This window comes from Centruroides sculpturatus, unplaced genomic scaffold (assembly GCF_000671375.1).
Source record: "Centruroides sculpturatus isolate CEXI.00-Female unplaced genomic scaffold, Cexi_2.0 scaffold127, whole genome shotgun sequence".
Taxonomy (NCBI): domain Eukaryota; kingdom Metazoa; phylum Arthropoda; class Arachnida; order Scorpiones; family Buthidae; genus Centruroides; species Centruroides sculpturatus.
In genome coordinates, this window is record NW_019385000.1 from 652864 (window position 1) to 671931 (window position 19068).

General features: G+C 30.9%; 1 long non-coding RNA gene across 2 annotated transcripts; it reads left to right on the forward strand.

Annotated features, from left to right (window-relative positions):
- The first annotated feature begins 944 nt into the window (after positions 1 to 944).
- On the forward strand, positions 945 to 8076 carry LOC111633225. Of its 2 annotated transcripts, none has more exons than XR_002758025.1 (4): positions 945 to 981; positions 6913 to 7079; positions 7152 to 7246; positions 7948 to 8076. It is a non-coding gene; the product is annotated as an uncharacterized LOC111633225 (long non-coding RNA). The 2 variants fall into 2 exon arrangements; XR_002758023.1 differs by lacking the exon at positions 945 to 981 and adding an exon at positions 5636 to 6006.
- Positions 8077 to 19068: the final 10992 nt, after the last annotated feature.

The following is a 19068-nucleotide window of genomic DNA, read 5'->3' on the forward strand; positions in this document are numbered from 1 at the left end:
GGGGCTAGCACGTTGATGAGGAGCAAACTCACGATCAACCAGTGTTCAGTGGTTTTATCTACTTGGCCACTGATGGGCTGAAAATTAGAAAGATCTGAATCAAATTCAAACCTGAATTTTTCATAATGAATCGCACAGCCATCCGCCCAATAAAAATTAATAAACTTATAATTTAAATGACGATATATATTTTGCTTCATTTCTGCTCTTTTATCTGTTACAATTTTTTTAAATTTATATTTGTATTACAAAAAACTCAGAACTACTAATTATATAACGTATTCCAAATGAACAAAACCAAAATTGAATCGATAAAAAATTATTATAAATGAGAAATACAATATCTTGGGATATATATTGTATATTAAAACAATGAAAGTATTCCAAGGCTAATCCACGAATAAACCTCATACGGCCAGAATAAGAGTCAATCTGTTTCTCTGAGGAATTCTGCTTCAAGTCTGGATCAAGAACTTAGGGTGGTTGTGCCGAATATATCAGGCCTCATTCGTCACCAACCAGCCACCACCACCATCATTGGCCTAGCCGAAACGATAATGGTTATAAGTATAAAGGCCCTCTTAATGCTCTTAGGGTAGAAACAGTCAAAATTGAAAATGAAAGCGAACACGACTCCGTAAATCGGATCAAATGAGATTAGAATAAAGAAGATTTATTTACCAAAAATTATTACAAATTTTATAAATCTATCGAAACATAATTAAAGAAATTTTACGATGCTCTCGTTGATTCTAAAATTTAAAATAAAAAAATTATTCAAACAATAAGAAAGAATTTATCTTAGTACTTTCAGTTTTATATTGACTTGTCGGGTGATTATGCAAGAAAGTTTTATTCAAATTAAATAATGAGGCAGTTAAAAGATACTTGAAATGTTTCTATAAATTTCAAAATATCTAGAATTATTTTTAAAAAAAGAAACACAATTGTCAACTCAGAGTTTAAACCGAAAATTCAGAGGTAAGATTAATATTTTAATTTAAGCTTTTAATTATAATAATAAAAAATTAGACAAATGACTAAAGTAAATCTATACAGACATTGAACAAAAATAGAAAATACTTTTAAAATAATAAGCATGTATAGGATTGTATATTTAGAATAAGATTATAAAAATGATTATAAACATTAAAAAGTAATTAATTTGGATGAATATAGTTTTCCTCGCAGCAATAGTTTATCTGTAGAAATCTCATGCAAAATTAGATATAAAATGTAAAACATCAATCATAATTAATACATAACAGACTACTAATATTGGAGTAACCAAACATTATAACCCGCATAGATAAAAAAAAACACAATAAATATTTATAAGGATTGTTAATATTTAAAGTTATCGTTATCAATTTCTTTCATTGTTTTGATCCAATTACGAATTAGGAGAGAAAACATCCGCCGATAACAGGATAAGACAAGTGAAATGTTTATTTCAATGTTCTTCAAAATTATTTTATATAGTATTTTTTGTTAGCTGTAACGCATAAAAAATATAGAAAATTAATATTTTATTTCATAATTCTCTTATATTCTAATTTTAAATGTAGTTGTAGAGCGTATGTTAGAATAAAATACTGTATAAAAATTCGGATCAAAATATAATAAAATTTGGCTTTCTTCCGTTATCAGGAAAAGTCAACTTTAAATATTAAATTAATTAAAATAATCAAATTATAACGTATGTTATGTTCATAATAATTAATAAACATAAAATCAAAAATTCTATAAATCCAAAAACTTTGAGATTTTAAAGTCAATTGAAGAAAGTGATACCAAAACAATGATATGAGTCATCTGTTTTCATTTAATTTTATTTAATTTTAAATATTTAATAGCTTATAACGCAGTTACAAGCTTTTGCTCTATCTAAATATTGTGTAATCGCAAAATAAACTCATTTTTAGCGTTTTTTTTTAAGAGAAGCCATTTTTTAGTTATGAGTTTATAATTTTAATGGCCAAATAGAAAATGTAATTAAGCTTAATCGAAAAAGTAGGATAAATAGAAATTTTTAAAACAGAGAATGATGCAAATTATATATATATATATTGATATGTATGTATTGCTTACTTCTATATAAGATATAAAGTCGAATAATACATATGTAGGCCTATACATATAGTTTGCATCTTTCTTTGTTATAAGAATAAACAATAATTTAATTTTATAAAATTTCTAAATTGAAAAATTGAATGCAAATAGAACGAATGAAAAAATAAAAAAGTATAAATTTAATATTAAAAATTTGAATATACAGATTTTCGATAATAAAAGTAATTTATTAACTGATTTCATTTTATAAAAATAAAATGAATTATTTCTCACATATTAATAAAAATTTTCCTTTTGAATTCGTACATAGAAGAATACATTTTTATAAACGATCAACTGTAAATTCAGTGTATTTTATATTCAATTTTTTCCATTTCTGGTTCTTTTCACTCTGTGGACACTAAGAGGGTCTTTTTCTATACTCATCGTAGATTCGGCCAGGCCCACAATGGAGGGACCGAATGGCTAAGGATTCAACGTATCTGTCATGGATATGTTGGATCGCTCATGAAAAATTCTTAAGGTTTTCTACCACCCAAATTCGATATCGAGTTTCCCAGAAGGTAGACTAACGCGTTAATTGCATCAACCATCCAGTCCAATATATCTTTTTTATTAATTTATATCGTATTTATTACATTTATAAATCTGTATATAAAATAGAATGTCTGTCTGTTTTCCATACATTTCTAAATCCTTTCACCCCTCTGGACCAAATTTTTCAGAGTTATTCTCTTAAGTTACCATAAAATCTGGATCCTTCTAATTTTATCCCCATAACACTTTGTGTACTTTAAGTTTAATGAATTATTATATAAGTAAGCAATGAGTAAAATATTAATTACAATTGTTAAATCGAATATTTACAAAACTTTAAAAATTAAATATTTTTACAATTTTTAATCATATTTTTTTTATTTAATTTTAAATATTTAATAGCTTATAACGCAGTTACAAGCTTTTGCTCTATCTAAATATTGTGTAATCGCAAAATAAACTCATTTTTAGCGTTTTTTTTTAAGAGAAGCCATTTTTTAGTTATGAGTTTATAATTTTAATGGCCAAATAGAAAATGTAATTAAGCTTAATCGAAAAAGTAGGATAAATAGAAATTTTTAAAACAGAGAATGATGCAAATTATATATATATATATTGATATGTATGTANAATTAAGAAAGAAATTTTTATTCAAACTTACTACAAATTTATTAATATTAAAACATATTACAAATAACGTTTTGTACATTTCTCAGATTTCTTTCTGCAATTGTAAAAGAGTTATTCATTGAATACAAAAAATTATTAAACGTAGCGTTTAAGAAAGTTATTCATTGAATAACTCTCTTAAACGCTACGTTTAGTAATTTTTTGTATTTATTAATTAAAATAAAACAAACTAAAACCAAGAAAACATTTGTGGTTTCAGTTTTTCAGATTTTTAAAATCAAGTAAAGATTCTTGGTTTAAAAAACTGAGCTATTTTCTATTATAATCAGTCAATAATATTTGCAATGCATGTAAAAATAATAATTCAAAAAATTTTTTCGAAATAATTGTTCGACTATTTGCTTTCCTCTTTGAAATTTCTCATTTTACATTTATTTCTCCTTTCTAATCAAATAATTACCAATAATGTAACAATTAGTAATATTTATTAAGAATTCCTGAATTTAAATGAGTGTTTTATAAGAATGCAATTTAAAATATGAAATTTATTGTAAGTTTATATATTGAGGTAAGTATTATTTTTTTTACAATCGAATAATTAAATATGTTCATCATTAGTAGCTCATATATAAGCATGTTTATCATTAAATATTCTACATTATTATTATTTAAATAATAAATTTCCCAAGGGTAATCTATCTGAAATAAAACGTTTTTCGTCATAAAAATGATGCCTATTTAGCATTCTATGATTGCATTTTTTGTAGTTTTTAATCTATTGAACTGCTCGTTAAGATATGGTTGCAGCCCGATAGAATTTTTTTTTTTATAAATATTATATAGTTTTAAATTGTAAACCCAAAATCATGTTAATGAAATAAAAGTTATAAAATCTTTACAGCTATTTTTTTTTATTTCTTATAAAAAAGAAAATATTTAGTAAAGGTTTAATTGTTTTTGAGGCTGGTAATATGACATAAATAATAGAATATGTTACGTAATTGAGAATGGCACAAAATGCTGGTTTTGTGCCACTTCCGATTATTTACTTAAAAAGATTTAGTGATATTTTATGAAATTAAATTGCAATTTATATTTTATCTAAATTAGATAAATGGAAGATTTTTAATTTACATGTTTGCTAATTTAATTATTAAAATATGATTATATTTTCAAACATTTTATTGAAGATAATTATTTTAGCATATGAAAAAATGGATCAGAAAAATCTACTAGATAAGTCGTACAACATTATAACAATAAAATAATAACATTTAGATTCGCAATTTCTAATCGGTATAGTGACAGCACATGACTTTTTGAGGCCAGGATTTCTGTAAAATTAATGTTTATGATTTTAGAGTTAAATTTCTATTTAAAGGATGATTAAAACTTTATTATAAGATATAAGTTTATAGGCTACGTTACATGATTCTTATTGTTTGACTTCGACAATCCTTTATCTACGCGTGTATACTCCATCATCTGTACTTTTAATTATGAAAACATTTGAAAGTGGGTGATAACGATTCGGCCACCCTCATATCGCGTCCAATCATTAGTCATAAGTAAGTACATTCATTAAACGGTCGCTAACTTCGCCTCCATCTTTACTTTTAACCAATGGCATTAATCGTAGTTATTAACCAATAGAAACCTTCTTGTTTCGTATTTAAAGCTTGACACAATATTCGCCTTAATTGATATTTCTGTTGCAACAAGAGGTAAGATCTTTGTTTGTACTTCCGTTTCCTTTTACAATAATTACAATATCATATTATAGTCTTGTACTGAAATAAGATCATAATTATTTATTTTTCTGTAAATGACATTATTTTTTATTGATAAAACCTGTCGAAAACAGCTTTTTAATGAACCGTATGTTAATTAAAATATGACAATTTTACTTTTGTATTTTAAATATGGAATTTTTACAAGTTTCTTACATCAAATGCTGACTTTCGATATTTAATGAAGCAACAAATGCGATGATTAACGAAGACTTAAACGAGGCGAACCCGTATTTAATGGACGGAAAAGCTTCACTAATAGCAAAAAGCCATTATGATAATGTCTCTTTAACAAGTTTAAATTCGATTTTGGATAAAGAAAAAATTTATTTATATTTATTCATAAAGTCATCATTGTAAAATTCATAAGTATCTTTTCTTTTTTTTTTAACTTTTGGAATCGCGCATTATACGTGAAATTTTGATTGGTTAAACAATGGAGAAAGTAATGCAAAATATTTGGATGAATATATTTGTTTTTGAATATCTATAGTTAGGATTAAGTCCTCATTTATGCGGATACATCTCATTTTTAGGGTAAAAATTACTGCCGGCACGCATTTTTGTAAATTCCCTGTCTGTTTTCCAGTAATTTGACGTTTTTTTCTTGCGATACCTCATAAAACCTGGAAGATTTTTCTCTATCGGTAACAGCGTGGCATTAAATTTAACTTCAGTTGGCTACCGGACCAATTACATCGGCAATTGAGTACCATTTCTATTTCCGATATTACATTTTTAGCGTCGTTTTTCGTTTCACGTTTCCGGTTTTGATTCCGGTCTTCATTAGCAGCCATCTTTGCTTTCGGTCACTTGTGAATAGCGTGCAACATTAGCTTTTGTCGTGTATTTACTGTTCGTGATAATCTACAGTTTATCCATCCAGATTCATCGAAGCAATTACTTTCTTGATGCACAATAGTGAATTGCTAAAATAAAATTAAATCTAGTGACAAAAATATACGTGGACTTAACAGTAAGTAAAGAGTCTGAATGATCTTTGATTTCTGCTATATTATTTTTTACATTCTCTGCTATCGAGCTTTGTTATACTTTGGGTATCGAGCTAGCTGTGTCCTCATTTTGGGGGTTTTTGTTTTCTTGACTCTTTCTGCTCTGTGGAGACTTTTACTCGAGCACATCGTTGGTTTGGTCAAGCCACAATAGAGGAGCCGGATGGTAAGAGATGGAACTCGACATATCCGGAATGGCCACCCCTGAAAAATTCCTGGGGTTTTTCAATCGCTTCCGGGTCTCTCAGAGTGGTAGGTTGGACCTTAATCTGGTGCTTTTCAACCTTTTTCTAACATTTGTATAATTACTAATTATCAATAAACAATTACCAAGTTGAGGAACTTGGTAATTTTTTCTTGAAGCACCCGCTGCTTTTTGTATTCTTTAACATGTATTATAAGTACTGTACATGCACAGTACAATTCGTTTAAATTGTATACAGTATTTTCAATAAAATTATTATAAAGATATTAAATAATTTATCATTTTAATTACATATGAATATACAATAATTCTAATAATACATGTAAATAGCGTTAAATGTGCTCGTCAGTATATTTCGCGGCAACCAAGTTGAAAATGATTTAACCATCCGGCTCAGCCATCCGGTCGTCTCATTTTGGGATTTCACAATATGATAACTATATCTATTCTTTTTATGAAAGACAATTTGAAATATTTCGATAAATTTACATTTCTAAATGACAGTGATTTATGTTAATCTTCAAGCATTTTCCTTCTCTTTTCTATTTCCTGTTTTCTATTTTTTGAAACTTTTTTTTCGCTTCAAATATGGAGTTTTTACATTTTTCTTTGGCAGAGTGAAGAAATTATTTGTCAAACACTTCATTTACTTTCCTTATTTCAGAATGAAGACACTTTTCTTACTGGTGACAGTAATACTGTTGTGCCATGGGCAGGAAATTTTACCTACCACATATGTAAAAATTTGTACCGGACAAGAATTAAAAGAAATAATCACGGCCATGTGCTCTGTCATGAAAAGAAACGTGCACCCTTTACGTATAAGGCAATGTAAGTCCTCTACAATTGTTTAACGAATGCATTTAATTGATTTATAATAATAACACAATATTCCATTTTTAGATACAACAGATGACATTATAGAAGTATGCTGCTTACAACCTTGTCAGGCTTCTCTATTTATAGGCCTCTGCGCTTGAAGTTTCTTTACGAAATATGTGAGTAAATCTTATGAATTACGATAGGTACGATGTTTAAAGTTAAAACTAAATTAATTAATTCTGTGATAGCTGAAACATAACCAAGAAAAATTATTAATGGTTAAATTATACCAACTATTGTGTGATAACATACAAAGTTTTTGAATGTAACATACCTTCAGACAATACTGTTTATTCATGAGTCTGGAACCGCAAAATTTATATTGATGTTTGTTTGTTTATTCTTTTACTGGTAAAGCATGGCTCTGAACAAAGAAGAACGAATTTGAGTTATTTTGATACGCTGGGACCCACAGTCATTGAGAAATCTCGCGAAGAATTTAACAGGTTACATCCAGATTGCTGCATATGATTGGTGAGAAATCTGGATGCAGCCTATTAAACTCTTTAGCAACATCATACTGACTTCAGGTCCTAGTATAAAAATTGAATTTATTCCTCACTCAGCCTTTCTTGTAAAAGAATAAAAAATGGTCAATATAAATCCTGTGGTTTCAGACTTAGGAGATATTCTGTTGTGTATATGTAAAAATTTAATAAATTTATTCTATGTTTAAAACATTTCATTGGATAATAATGCCCTATTGATAATGTACGATGAGGTTTAAATGTTTAAATTCAAAATTGTATAGAATTCTGTGTATTAGATCTAGCATATATTTACATTTTTTATAACTATTTTTTGTATTTATTTTCAGATATGAACAACTAACGCCACTTAATAATTGAGTTTATAGTATCTTTGCTGGCATTATCTGTAACTAATAATATTTTTTCATGAATCATTCTTCCATTTTTCATAAACTTCACATTTGAAGAAAATAAAATGCATTTATGAAAAATATATTTGGCTTAATTTTATATTTTCGAATTCAAATATATATTTGCCGTTTTATCAAATTTATATTAACAGTAAACCTTACAATTAGCAATTATACGCCTACACTTAATTTAATTCTTATAATAACTATTAATTAACATTCATAAGTTGTATTGTTTTTGTTTCTCATGCGGTTGCACTCCGTCTATATTCGACGCGATGTTTTGTTTCACACTGTTGAATTAGATAAAAGAGCTTGTTGCAGACGAGGGGAGGGGGAGGAAGTTTAGACTACAAAACGTAGCCATTGATCATTTCCAGGATGAGAGGATGGTTCCTGAAAAGTTTCATTGCATTCAATCGTGTTCAAATATATAAACATCATATGTAATTCAAAACTTAAGCAGATAGAATATAAAACTTTTCTAATTTAATTAAAAGAATTTAACAGTTATTATAACTTTAACATCAGTATTAGGGTTTCTCATTTCCCGGGAAATTTGCCTCCAGCGGGATTACGGGAAAAATAATTTCTTTTCCCGGGATCCCGGGAAATTCCGGGATGAGATAGTAAAATAGAATTTTATATGAATAAAAAAGATCATACAAAAATATCATATATTTGAATAATTTAATTTATTTTCTAGTAAGTAACTAAAGGTGTAGGGCCAATCTCACCCATACGGACACGTTAGGCTCAATTAATTTATGTTCTCCTACATTATAAGATGAAAGTAAAATAAAGCGTTTCATTGGGAGTTTTAATGATTACGAAAAAAAAATACCATTTTATTTCTAAAGATAAAATAAAAAATAAACTAAAATGCGATGAGTGATTTTTACTTTCAGCGAGTGCTCCGCTGTTCAATGGTGCGCAAACACAATACATAGATATTACATGAACTAACAAGTAGAAACTTGTAAAACATAGGTAATAATATGCAACATGAAACCTCAAAATTTCTCTCTTAGGTGAGTCTTCAAGATGCAACTTTTCGTATAATAAATAATAGAAAGAAAACCTGACATGATAAATTATTATTGAAACGCGAGATTTCCCGGGAAAATAAAATTTCCCGGGATTTTTCTCGTAGGGAATAAACGGCGGGAATCCCGGGAAAACGGGATCCCGGGATCCCGGGAAAGAAACCCTAATCAGTATATTATATCTACATAACAGTATATAACTTTAAAATATGAAAAAAATGATTTTATTCACTAATTTGATTATTATTTAAGTTTTATACATCATATTGAAAGAAATGCAAGATATCATCATTACAGTAATTAACTAATTATGAGAATATTATGAGAAAAAACCGATTGTACTGTAAATATACAAATAACATAAATTATTATTTAAAGGTAGCACCTACTCTTCTTTAATATAAATTGCTTACTCGATATATTTACATATTTTTAAACTAAATAAATAAATTACCTATTGGGCAGATTATATATATATATAATAATTATTTTCTTAAAAAATTAATAATTGATCAAATAAATGAAAGATAATATGCCTATAATATAACCAGTGATGTAGCAACAAAATTTTACTCATTTAGATTTGTAGACAATCTATTCTAGTAGAATGAATTACTAATTGAAACATTGGTTTTGATTTTTTTAACTCTTTCCATCCGGAAAGTGCTAAGAGGGCTTTTATTTAAACTCGTTGCGAGTTCAGAGACTGCTTACAATGGAAACGGATAGGTGGAGAAGGAGTATGTAAGGTGGTAAGAGTCAGCCTGCCACACTTCTAGCGTGGCAGGCTGACTCTTACCACCTTACATACTCCTTAGATGATAAGAAATCACATCTGAATTGAATAATTCATGAACTTTTATGCTATATCTTTCGTGAATATATCAGGCCCTTCCTTCATATATTTAATTATAATTATTAAATATAGCAATAGATGACGCCTAACGCCGCTTCTAGTGTCAAATTACTTAGCATTTAATTAATAATAGTAGTAGTAATACAGCTCGATATAATTCGGCAATCGTTTGGCTTTAATATACATCTATCAGATTTAGATGTTTGCATTTGTATAGAATGCTCGATTTCAAGATTAATTAAATACTTACAATAAAAACAGCTCGGAAATTAACGAGCATATAGAAATAGTTGGAAATAAAGCAAGAAGAAATGAAAATAAATACAAATAATAATAATAAATTGTTTTTGTACAACTCCATTATTTCTAAACGGATGAAAGGCATTGTACGTACGTCTTTATAATTGATGCAAAAAAGATTCCTTGCAGAAGATCCAAAAGAGGAACTAACCATGTTAAGTCTTCTATAACATACTGTACGTCGCTAGTGCGGTGACTGGCTGTTTGTTCTGTACGTTCCTTTTATGTTCTTTTAACCTTTCTTTTAATGACCTCCCTGTGGCTCCGATGTAGTAAAGCTCTTTTTGTCGTCTTTCGTCTTGTACGGGTATTCTATAAATTCCTGCGATAAGGCTCTGGTTTATGTCTTCCTTGTCCGTGCACAGGCCCGTCTTTGGTACGTGTGAGGCCCTGGGCCAAGAAAAGCTTGGAGATCTCTTTAAGGAATTCGTAATGGAAAGATAATGTTCATAAACTTTTTCAATTATATTTCTCTGCTAAACATGTTGTTATATTTATGTTTAATAAATACTGTTTATCAAACGTTTCTTTTGATTGTTTACTGTTTACAATAATTTTATTACTTGTTGCTCTATTCAATTTTGCATATTTTCGAGGTCTAGAATATTAGGAGGTCCCCAATGTCTGGAGGCACCTAGGACCAGGCCCGGTAGGCCCACACCTAAAGACGGACCTGCGTACGTAGCATCTGATATATTGTCGGATCCCTTTCAAAAATTATCTTTTTGCTTGTTGCAGCTCCTATTTGTAAATATTGCTTAGGGGTGCCGTGCAAGGACTATATACTACAAGGATAGCCAGATCCCTATTCTACAATGTTAGCCAGGAATGCCAAGTTAGTGACGTCAGCACGAGACCTGACCTCTCTGTTTACATAGAGCAGGGTGTGCACGTGTTTAGTTTTCGCTTTTAATATTCGTCCAATTTTGTGATTAACAAAGTGATTTATTTTAATATTTCTGTAATTGTTTTATTTGACTAAGTTTTTTATAAGGTAAGATGATTTAAATATAAGTCATTAAATATTTAAAGCTATATTTTTATGTTAGGTGAAGAACAAAATGCTGAGTACTAGGTGTGCTGTGTATGGTTGCAATAATAACCTTCTTTTTTCAAATTGGAAGCAACCTGTTTACATCGGGTTTGATCAAAAAATGACAAGAGAAATACTTTTAAAATTAATAGCAGAACTTTATTTACTATCGTATAATGTAGTAGCTTGCGTCAGTGACTGTAGTTGCAGTAACATAAGTTTATGGAAAGAATTGAATGTGAATATCAATGAAACGTTTATTATGAATCAATTATTATTATCAATGAAACGTATATTAGAGATATAAATATGTGGTTCGACATTTTTAATAGCTATGCACCAAAAGGTTCTGTTCCAAGCAAAAATGGATATGGTGTAGACTTGGAATTACAAGAAGAACATTTAAATAAAATGATAAAAATAATCTCAACAATGAGAGCAAGTGGAAAAAATGCCCTCCAAATTTTCCAGAAAGGAATGATAATCTCAATGAAATCGCTAATTGATCTTTTTCAAGATATGAAATCGACTTTTGATATAAAATACATCTGCACTCACAATTTAAATCAAGATTGTCTGGAAAACTTTTTTTTTTAAATTAGAAGCCGGGGTCCTAATGAACATCCAAGCCCATTAAATGCTATATATAGGATTAGATTGATTATTTTAGGTAAGAATCCTGGTATTTTAGAGTCAAAAGTAAATACTACAGATCGAAGACAAGAGGAATATATTATACCCAAAGTTTTAGAGAAAGCACATGTAGAAGTATCAAGTGAAAATACAGACCAATATACTGAATGTAAAACTACTTTTTCTTCAAATAAATCTTCAGGAAACTCTACATGCAATCTAGACTTTAACACAATCTCTGAAGAAACTTCCTACGATGCTCTCGAGTATATAGCAGGATATTTTGCCTATAAATATAAAGAAAAATACCCAAACTTAATTAATTCCACTAACAAAATTAAAAATCATTACAACTATAGCATTCCGTCATGGGTGCAACATTTATCTTATGGAGGGCTTATTAAACCTACTGATGAATGGCTAGCAAAAATTATAGAATGGAATAAATATTTCGAAATATATCACGATGAATCGTATAAAAAAGGCCCCGGAGTTGTACAGAATTAGTCAGTGGAAACAGTTTTACCTTTTACTTTAATAAAAGATTTTTGTAAATTAAGAACTATAATAAGAATTAATTATAGAAATCTTAAACAAGAAAACTATAAAATATTGAAAAGAATGCCTTCTGAAAATGGTGATTGTCGAAAAAAAATTAAAAAGTTAAGTAAGATAATCACATATTAAAAAATATAGCTCATTAATTTGTTAAATAAATATTAGACAAAAGACTTGTAAATTTATTGACGTACAGTACACTTATTAAATCCGAAAATTCTACAGTAGTTTACATTTAGTAGTAATTTAATAATTAATTAAGAAATGATTTAATATTTTATCGTATTTTGTTATTTGAAAGATCTGTCATGTTGAAGTAGAGGGCTTGCTGTGACGTCACATAGATCCAAGGTCACGCTAACAAATATACGGGATCTGGCTATCCTTGTAGTTTAAAGTCCTTGGGTGCCGTGTATTCCATTACGGTGCATTCTATTCTTTCCTGTTCATTAACTTCGTTATCTTCTATACTAGAATTAAGGAACATGAATATAGTGTGAGGAAAACAAAATGAATTGCAGCATTAGCATCATGTTTACTATCCTTCAGAACATGCTACATTTCAATGAGACACATCAAGTCAAGGACATTAGAAATAAAAAACTAGTAAATTTTTTTAAAAGTTAACCATATACCTGCATGCCGAATAAGATTTAAATTAAAGAGTTGAGACGTTAAGTAAAAAATAAATAAAACACGTATTTAAGATAACAAAAAAATGTAATTGAACAAATTCAATTAATTATAACTAGTGAGATGGATGAGCCTGTTAATCACCGCGCATTTTCTCAAATCTTGGAATCAAACTGGACACAGCCATCCTCATTTCCTTCTCCACATTGACTTTTTTTCAATGCTTAGTTTTTATGACAACGACAAACTCAGCTTCGCATAAATAAGAAGTCGTAAATGGGATTGAGATTCTCTAAGCTTTACCACTCAGAAGAGATATTCATCTTTTACTGATATCCAAATTCAGTTAATTCCATGCTGCTAGATTTTGTTTTCAACATATTGTCGCATGACAACTCAATAAGATTCTCTTCTTCTGCAGCTGTAAATTCAGATTAAATGGATCATGAATTCATGCAAATTTATCGATATTATCATTTTGAAAATATTTCTTCAACCAGGTGATAAGTCGTGATAAATGTTCTTCAAAAATAGATTTCATATCTTGAGAGAAATCAACTTCATTGGAGGTCAAAAACTGTGGCAAAAAAGAGGGAAATATTCTTTTCTTTTGTCTTCGTTTATTTTTCTTTTCCGTAGTTTAATTTTTTTATAACAGCTGAAATTTTCTCAATCGACTTCAAAAGGTGCATGTTGCTTCTCTGCAGGGAGAGATTCAGAGTATTGAGCTTTCCAAAAATATCACATAAGCATGCTACTCTTACCAAAAAATCTTAATTCATAAAATTTTCGGCATACTTGTGGTCTTCCTCTCTAGGAATAATATAAATTTCCTGTCGCAGTTCAAACGTACGAGACAAAACATTACCTCGAGAGAGCGAGGTAATGTTTTGTCTCGTACGTTTGAACTGCGACTGGAAATTTGTGGTAATGTCTTATACTTCCTCGAAGTGCTGTAGTATTGATACAACAAAGTCGTGTGCTTGGATCCTATATTCTCACGTAGCTTTTTGAAAAATCTTGCCTTCTAACGGCCGAGTATTTATAAAGTTTACTACATTTACTACATATTCTAAGGCCTGGTTCAATGTATGACTCAGATATTTTGATGTTTGAATGTAGGACTTTTGAAAGCTGCTTCCCAGCACACTCGCCGATCATAATGTTCACCATATCTACAGCAGCTGGTAGAATGAGTTTTTCTGCGACGATATGAAGCTTTTTACATTTGTCGATTCTATGCGCTATGATAACTGATGATAACTGATGATAACTGAGTAATAAAGGTGGCAATCTTTATTACTCAGTTAATGATTTGCGCCAGGTCTGTTAGATGTCGTATCTTATCACATTGAATTGAAAATGAAAGTAAAATTATGAAAATTTTATATTTTGTGGCGCCCCTGTGAAGAAGCCGCGGTTTCCTAGGGCGCTGCTGTTCACACTTTGGGAATCGCTGCTGTCAATCAAAGTTGTATTTGTTTTCCATCATGTTTACTTCTTATATAAATTACATAAAATATTTTATAAGCTTATAACTGTTGTTTACTAACAGAATAATCATGATTCACAGACACTTGATAAAATTTGGAAATTTAAGCACTGGCAGCTGCAAGTAATTTTTTAAAATTGGCGCTAATCGTTTAACGAAAATTTTTACAGTGCAACTTCATAATGTACTTTTATCTCTTAAAGTTCGATCAATTACACACAGCAGTAAAGTTATCTATTGTTAAAACAAAATAAAAATAAATAAATATGAAATAAAAAGGCAAAAACACACTCTTTGTTTTGTCTTATTCAAAACGATTTAACGTCTGCAATACTATCATGCAAATTTTCGAAAATATTGCAGAATATCAAGAACATCGACATCTGCGAATCTATTACACTAGCCAACAAATTTTTTGTTGAGTATCTATCAACACCTGTTCTTAACTAATTTGGGGGTACTGAGTTCAGATTGGAAATTCGTTTTTTTTTTCTTTTTCAGAAAGCTCTGTTTTTTTTTCTTTTTTTGCAATCAATAAATGCCAAAATTTAAATTTTTCATGTTTAACTCATTGACCTCTTTGCGTATGTGGAGAGATATTTGATGAAACACACTCAAAATGAACTGAGCAATCAACATTAAATTGCAACATAGTCTAAATGTCTTTACTAATACAAACTGAAACCCATACAGTTATCAACTATCTTAACATTAGCTAATTAATAAACATTAAGTTGCAAAATAGTGTAAAATTCCTTCGTTGGTACAAAATGAAACACACACTGGCATAACCTGTCCTGAAATGAGGTGTTTAGTAAACATTACATTGCAAAATAGTTTACATGTCTGTAGTGATAAAAATGGAAACACAGACAAGTATCAACTGATTGCTACGTAACACATCTGATCCTATACTGGGGCTAAGCGCAAGTGCATACGATCAAGGCAGAAATTTGCGTTTCAGGCTCTTGCGTTTGTGACCTATTTCAGGACAATCCCGTTTAATGCTCTAGCAGTAGTCTGCCATCATGTTTGTTCCATCTCCCTTGGTAGCACTCTTTCATGATCTTCAGATCATGGGAATTCCGAAAGGTAACCCCTTACGTTTCTCTTTCGTCCAATCACGCCAGTGGCGTACCGTGGGTGTCAACCGCCCGGGCGGAGAAAAATTTCGCCCCCCGTTATTTAGGTACTTCAATTTAAAAGAAATTCAGTTTTGTCACAGAACTAGCAATGAAAAATTCCGTGCCAGTGCAGCGACCTGTTTAAAATAGTTCTATTGGATATTAGTGATGTATATATACGTACAAGAAAAAAAGGTCAACAGGTTACGCTCCTGCGTAGCCTGTTGACCTTTTTTTCTTTCGGATTTCGTCGGATGAAAGAATTACTAGTACACCCGGACGGCAAGCCGATTCCCAGACTGTTCGGACGATAGTACTATCGTAGCCGCGACGCAAGTATAGATTACGATGTTTCAAATTTTTACAAGATATTATTATTATTTATTGTGAAATTTTGCCGCCCCCACTACGGTGCGCCACTGAATCACGCAGCATTTCCTCGCAGTTGTGACACACTCTATGTGGGACTTATTTCTTGTCTTGGTCCCCAATAGTAAGTCCGACGTACGCTTTATAAGCGCGCCTCACGAAGGAAGTTATATTACACCTTTTTCGAATAAGGGTGAAGTATCCACAAATATAGCAGAAACTGATATAGATGTCTCCTTGAACCATGATCAGATCTGAAAAAGAATCAATTTTCATATCTATACAATTTTATCATACAGGGTATACCATGCTAATAACATAAAACCAGGGTGGCCAAGCTCCTTGATAGTCCGAGCCATTTTTCAAAATTTGAAATTTTTCGCGAGCCGCAATTAAATACGTATTAAAAAGGTATGCAAAAAATTCCAGAACACAAATTATATTCGTAGCAAGAGTGATACAAATTGTTTCCTCCAGAGCACAATGTCAACTGTCCGTTGCAATGACAGTTTACAAATTCAAAATCGGTCTGGAGTCGGTCGATAACGGATGACTACGCCACTGTTTATGTTCGTTCGCGCAGTTTTCGATGGGTCATATCATTCTTAACTTGGACGGAAATGAAATTTGTTACAACGTTGCACTTAGTCTTTCATATTTGTTGTTAGTAATTTAAAAGACATTTTGAAACACATACGGAACGATAATAATTTTTTAAAAATATAATAACACAAAAATGAAAAGGGAACTCGGGTACATCTATCAAGAGCCACAAATAATCCTTCAAAGAGCCGCATGTGGCTCGCGAGCCGCAGGTTGGCCACCCCTGACATAAAACATAAACTGCTGGAATGCAAACGTTTAAATTGCGTAAAAATTAGAGCATGGAGAAAAAAAACCGTTTACAGATTTGAAATCAGCACGCCTAAATTATTATGAATTAGTGAAAAAATCTCATGCAACTGAGATTTGTTTAAAAAAAATTTGTTGGCCAGTGTTATCTGAGCGAATAACGACCATTTTGAAAAGTAATTTCACTTCATCGATCTCCGGATGTATGTTGCCGTGGTTCGTTTCCTTCATTGCATCATAATTTTCATAATTTACGAAATATCCCTTCTTTTCCCCAAACTGAGTTGTTTCGTTTTCTCTAAATTGTTTGTATTTAATCTAAAACTAGAGAAAAATACTCTATTTAAATTAGAATAAGAAAAAATTGAGAGAGTCTAATAAACAGGTAATTATTAATTTTTTTCGATATCCTATGCCGTTTCGGATTCGCTGTATAAAATAATTTAAGTCAAATTAATACATTTTTTTCTTCTTCGTTAAATTAATACGGAAAATTATATTAATTAAATTTCAAATTAATACAGTTGGCATTTACAGATACGAACAGAACCTTAAACTTTACATAAGTTAATTATTACGTCTTTTAATTAATTAAGCACATTTTACGTAGTCCTATAACCCACAAAGTACTGTACATTAAGATATATTAACTCTCAAAAATCAGACAAGGGAACAACTTATGATAACAGTTAATTAAATTCAATAAGTAGAACTATAAATATATACATATAAATCTTATTCTATTATTATTCCAAGTGTTTTGGAAAGATATTCTGCACTTCTTCCGGCCTATATAGTAAACTACTTTATTTAAGGATGTCTGTGTTTTAGGCTTGCCAACAGTCGAAGAATTGATTCTGGGAGTGTTTGCCTTCCAAAAATAAAAAAATTCCGGAAGACTTGACGTTTATTACTCTCGGCGACATCAAAACCTTGTCACCAATTCTTTAGTTTGATTTAATATATAATCCAAAAGCTAATCGTCTCATACGGAAAGTTTAGGGGTCCGAGAATTTAAAAATTTTTGCCTCCTGGCGAATCCGGGAGAGTTGGCAATCTTACTGTACTTCCTTATTTTTCCCGATTTGTAAACAAGGCGGTTAGGAGGAAACCGCGTAAGCTGCTGTCACTATTGTCTGGAACAGCGGTTCTTAACCTGGGGTGTGTGCACCCCTCGGGGTGCGAGAGAGCATTTCCAGAGGTGCGAGAGAAATTTCAAAAATTAAAAAAGAAAGAAAATACGAACGAGGCGACCGTGTTCTCTACAAACCGTGGTACCCAGCAACACGGCACCCCACTTCTTCATTCTCTACCGTCTCACTTCTACACTCTCTACTTTACCGTCTCTCAGCACATAGCGCTTGTCATCAGTCGTCAGTACATGCAGTTAATGCCCACAAGGCTCGGTAATAGGACCGTTACTTTGGATAATTACCTTAGATTCACTTCTTGATCAGGATTTAGGTCAGGAGAGAATGATTGCATATGCAGACGATCTGCTGATATTGATAGGAGGTCATAGCAGAGCCGAACTCGAACGAAAAGGGACAACAACCTTAGGAAAAATACACAACTGGGGCAAAGAAAACAAACTGCAATTCAACGCAAACAAAACAAAAGGCACTATGTTTAATCTCCCTGGCCGTCCAAACTTATTTCTCCGAGTTCCAAGCGTAAAAATGGGAGGTGTGTCGATCAAAATTGACAAAACACTTAAATATCTGGGAGTCATATTGGACAGTAGTTTGTTATGGAATGCACACATAGATTATATAACCAAACGTACGGGTCTGATTTTTCAGACATTCTCCAGAGTGGCTCATCGTACATGGGGTTTGCCCTTTGAAGCTTTGGATATTATTTACAACCAGTTGTTCATACCAACAATTACGTACGCTTGTAGTAGTTGGGGATGGGCATCCCATAAGGTGCATCCTAAGAGAAAGCTTAACTCGGCCCAGAGGAAGGCATTAATGTTACTGACGAAAGCTTATAAAACAGCGCCTACCTCTGCCCTCCAGGTAATCTCACGAAAATCACCTATTGAGATGCATATTGATTATTTTAGTCAGATCAGTCACCTTAAATGGGGGGAGGACGTACAAATTAATACTGGTACAATAACTGCATCAGATTTGGAACGTCCGACACCACTGTCCTTA